Source organism: Homalodisca vitripennis, chromosome 2 (genome assembly GCF_021130785.1).
Source record: "Homalodisca vitripennis isolate AUS2020 chromosome 2, UT_GWSS_2.1, whole genome shotgun sequence".
Classification (NCBI taxonomy): domain Eukaryota; kingdom Metazoa; phylum Arthropoda; class Insecta; order Hemiptera; family Cicadellidae; genus Homalodisca; species Homalodisca vitripennis.
The window spans coordinates 123,646,999-123,652,265 of NC_060208.1; the positions used below are offsets into that span (position 1 = coordinate 123,646,999).

A 5,267-nucleotide genomic window follows, 5' to 3' on the forward strand; every position below is an offset into this window, starting at 1 on the left:
CGTAAGACCATAACCATAAAGATTATTGGCATCGACATAAAGTAAATAGTTTTCGGGCTTTGTCTTATCAAAATCTTTTAAATATTTGTTATTTGCTTTCACATATCGTTTAATACACTGAGAAATGCCTCCGCGAATACCTTTTTCGATCATCAAATACATATTATAATCACTAATTAATTGTAATTCTATCTTCGTTAATTTTAACATAGCATCCCATGCAAGACTGGGAGCTGTTAGATAGTGTGCTGGATCAAGCTTATAGCAATTCAAACAAATATTCCTAAAATTTTCAAATATATCAGCGAGCAATAGTACATCTTGGATATTGTACAAATCAGAGTAATTTCCAAGATTTTTCTCTTTTAATTTGTTCCAAACGCTCAAGTAGTGTTGATAATCTTTCTCAGATATGCTCTCGTCTGTCAAAAGTGAATAGAAATCTTGAATTTTCAGCTCTTCTGTGTAATCAAGTTTTTCAATACTATCGATAAATTCGTAAGGAAATATACCTTTCCCAGATAGAATTTTAAAGATTTCTTCTTCGTCATTTGGTTGTCTTTCTAGAATTGCGTTCAATATTCGTCCATCTTGTATAAAATGATTTGTATGTTTGAAGTCTTCTTTCTTTAGATTTTTAGCTAACTTTTCTATAGACGAGGCCATGAATCTGAACGTGTCTACGAACGAAAACTTGATGAATTTTCTTGGCTTATCACCTTCGAATTCATATCCATATCCTGAATTTACTGAATAATTTATATATTTTTCATCTGTGTTTGCGATCAAATCAACATTTCCATATTGTTTAGCCATCTCTTTTATGTACAAATGAGTATCGTAATTTGACATATTATGACAGAAAACTGGGATGTTCTGGGGAAATTTCAAATTCAGATTACAACATGAATGAGCTGCGCCTCGAAACTTGCCGGTTAAATGACAATGATCTCTCACTTTATTATAACTCTTATCTTTCCAACTATCAGGAGTAAAACCATACTGAATTGACTCAACATCATAAGCAGACCATTCGCAAATATGACAAACGTTTGCATTTTGGTATGAAATTTCTTCTTCTTCAGTCAATTTCATAGGTTTTTTGTTCTTAGAATTATATTTTGTAGCTATGTATTTTGATATTTTATTGAGTTCTTCAAACAATTTTGCAGGAACATTTGGCAAATCTTCTTCATTTTTTGCTCGATAACATATCGGCTTGTACATACGATTGGTCACATTCGAAACTAAATATAGAGTAAAACCATAAGGAATATGCTTCTGAACCTTGGTTGTAGTCGATCTTTGTGGATTGTTTTTGCATGTGGGAATCTTCTCTAATATGCTTTCAAAATCCATATAAATAACGTAAGGATGAGAAAATTTCTTTTGATAATTAGTAAATGTTGTTGTTTGACCTGGAAACGGCATAATTGGCTTACAAACTTCATGTTGCTTGCAAATTTCTAAATGATCTGTTAAATCTCCAGATTTGTAGAAATGGCTTAAACATCTTCTACAAAGAAACTTTTTGTGCTCATGCTTAGATAACTGAGAAGAAACAAGCTTATTTAAATCGGTTATCAAAACATAATGAGATTTATCATCTTGTTTAACATACAATAAATCAATGTTTAATTCAGCGTCATATTTTTCTGAAATTTGTAATGGAACAATGTTGAGTTTTTCGTCATAAGTATAGATATTTATAGACATTTTTGGATATTTGTACTTGGAATTGGAGCTGCGTTTCTCAAATAATTGTATATCTTTTAAAGACATTGGATACTCAAAGCCCGAAAATATCTCGTCATTTACAAATTTCTCGTATTGCTTTGCTCTGTCAGCATTCTTTTCGGGTTTTCCCATAGCACATCGGATAGAATAAACAAAACAGAAATAATCTTTATTTTTGATATTTACACAAGCTTTCTTTACTTTGATCTCTTGTGGTAAATCGATATATGATCCTGCGTTCATAAATTCGTGTTTATTAAGGCTCAAAACTAGTTGTTTGCAGCGTTTTAATGTCCATCCGGAACCTTTATTTGGATTATTCGTTTGTTCTCGATGTGTTAATTTATTAAATTGCTTAGTAATAAAGTCGTTCACATCGAAGATTTCATCCGCTTTTATAGTAAAATACATAGGACAAGTTTGTGGTTCACCGTTCACTAAAGTTCGTTCGTATTCGCATTCTAAAGATAAATAACCTTTCATATTTTTAACGGTTTCTTGAAATTTTTCTATTAAACTTTTAATCTCTGGCCTCATAATTGATAGATATTTGTAAATTGACATGAAATTTTCGTTTAAATTCGTTAAAATGTATTGTTTGAAAAGACCATGTATAGAGGATAAAACTTCTACATCAATGATATTTTCGGATTTTACTTTAAGAGTTTTATCAATTTCTTCGATCATTTCAGACTTGGTTTTATCGTTAGTACCGATAGCCAACTTTTCAGCTATTGAATGAAGTTTTTCATCATTAAATAGGTCGAGATTTTTCTTTTCAACTTTGAAATTTCTCTTTAATTCACGTAATTTCTCAATATTAAACATGTTTTCGTGATCGGCAATTTTATTTTCTCTAGCCCACTGTCTTAAATAATTTAGTTCATTATTGTAAATTTGCTTGTTTTTTTCATGACTTTTAGAATTATAATGGCGATCATAGTTTTTTCTTAAAATTTCTATTTTGCAGAACGGACATGATATTTTATCGCGCTCCATTTAGATAGAAAAATTTATTTAACTAAATGGTGCTTGTAAACCAACGATTGCGCCTCTCACGGCGTGATATCACTACGGATATGACGCAGGCGAAGCGATTATCGTGATGGTTGGTCTGTAGTAGCACACCTCGACTATCATTGATACACACAGCGCAATCTTTCGGAACTAAAATGTCGGTAATGCAGATTTGCTTTTAAGAATAAAAATTGTGTTCCCGTTTACTATTATAACATTTTCTTTTTCAAAATGTTAGATAATTTTACCTATTTTAAATATGCGTACATTTTGTTACTTGTAATTTTCAAATTATATTTTAAATTAATTTCTTAAATTTTTACTTCTCGATGGGCTGTTGTATTGTGTTGCTGAGTATATATGCAGCGAATTCGGTTTGGTCGGTTAGGAAGTTTACTTCTGAACTGTTTCAATGCGAGTGGCCATAGCGGAGAAACACCAAGTTCAGAAGTATTCAGATCGTATTCCGGAACCATTTCTCTATCCGTATCTCGCTCTTCTCTCTCTCTCTAGCCTGAATATAGATCCTAGCCTATTAACGGCAGAAGTGATCGTGTCATAGGCATAAAAAGAGAGGGAGAGAGAAAGAGACAGAGGGAGGAGAAAAGGTCGACCGAGAAATGGTTTTGCACTTTTTGACTTTGAATTTTTTCTATTTAAATGGAGTTCTTGAAAGAGTTAAATGATATTGGAGAATGTAAGTTTAAAGAGTATAAGAAGTTAAATGAATTGGAAGAAAGGAAGAAACATAGAATCTTGAATTTGGAGAAAATGAAAGATAAATTCGGGTTTACAATAATTGCCGAGTTGGAAGATTGTAAAGTACACTTGCCGAACAGATTTTTGACTGTTTTGGATGAGAAAAAGATTAAAGAATTAAACAAAAATGAAAAATTACACTTGATTGTTACTGGGAAAAAGACTATTAAAGATAAAGAAATTATAACAATTAACTTTGTAGAATAAAGTCTTAACTCTAAAACTTGCAGTCCCTCCCCACGTCATAGTACTGTTTTGATAACCATAGTTGGTGTCTTTCTTCATAGGAATCACATGGAATATTATCTACAGTAATACCTTTTGTTTCACACAAAATGTGGCTATATTCTATAAGAAAAATTCTATAATGCTCTTTAATGAATTGTGTTGATAAATCTTGATACTCACAAAAATTCCTAAGAAATTCATCAATTAAGTCTTGATTATCTTGAAAGGACGTATAATATGGGAAAAATGTCATAAAAAAACGATGAAAACTCTCTGTTTGTTTATTTTTTATTTTCTTTTCAATATCTTTCGTAATTATATTAAATATGTAATCCCTTACTTTTTTAGTTTTTTGCCGATAGTAAAACACTCCATTAGAAGTTTTTTCTGCAAAAGACTTTACAAGTTCTTTGAATTCTGTATCATTTAAGGAAAGTATCAACTGTTCTTTAAAATGTTTTGGTAATTCGTTGAACTCGTTAAAATTGTCTTTCTTTGTAAGTTTTTGAAATGCTAGAAACTGAAGAGAGCTTGGTGAGTTCATGTTGTTTATTTAGTAGAAAAGTTTTTTATTAAAGTACAGTATGTTTTTAGTAAAAATGTTTTAAATTGATTAAATTTTATTAAGATAAATCCTTTATTCGTAGCAGATTTGACAACATTTTACAAAGCACAGCTTAAGAAAGTAGAAGCTCAGATTTGGTTAATTTTTCATTCCTCAGAGTAGATAGTAATGTACCGATCGCTTTTGGAGACGAACGACTGTAGATTCGGTTAATTTTTCATTGAGATTTGCTGTGTTATTTCTCAGCTTCCTTTATGGTACATTGAACAGTATTTTACATTGCTTTTCGGTCGGCTCCGAAAGTGCGCCAGGAACCCCATATTACTATCTACTTATATATATATATATATATATATATATATATATATATATATATATGTATATATGCATATATATTTAAATATATATATATATATATATATATATATATATATATATATATATACATTCATTAAATTTGTATAAGTGGCAATAGCCTAATTTAATTTCAATAAATATTGAATAGCAAAAAGTACTTGCTCCGCCGGGACTCGAACCCGGATCTCTCACTTTCCGGGTGAATGTGCTACCATTACACCACAGAGCCCTCACTTTTTACGATTCAATTATTTTGTATTTGGCCGTTTCCTTCACATATGTGTTTAAATAACCAAACTAACATATGATCTGAAGACCAAATACCTGTCAAATGACTTCTGTTTACATTCATTAAATTTGTATAAGTTTATAATATATATATATATATATATATATATATATATATATATATATATATATATATATCTATATAAATAAAAATGAATTTCCGTTCGTTAGTCTCGCTAAAACTCGAGAACGGCTGAACCGATTTGGCTAATTTTGGTCTTGAAATGTTCGTGGAAGTTCAGGGAAGGTTTAAACGATGAGAAAATATAACAAAATTGCAAGGAAAATACTAAAAACGACAATTTGATTTTCCCAT

At 30.4% G+C, this 5,267-nt stretch overlaps 1 non-coding gene across 1 annotated transcript; it reads right to left on the reverse strand.

Moving 5' to 3' along the window:
• Positions 1-4,821: 4,821 nt before the first annotated feature.
• On the reverse strand, positions 4,822-4,892 carry Trnas-gga. Its single transcript has one exon. It is a non-coding gene; the product is annotated as a tRNA-Ser (tRNA).
• Between the last annotated feature and the right edge of the window lie 375 nt (positions 4,893-5,267).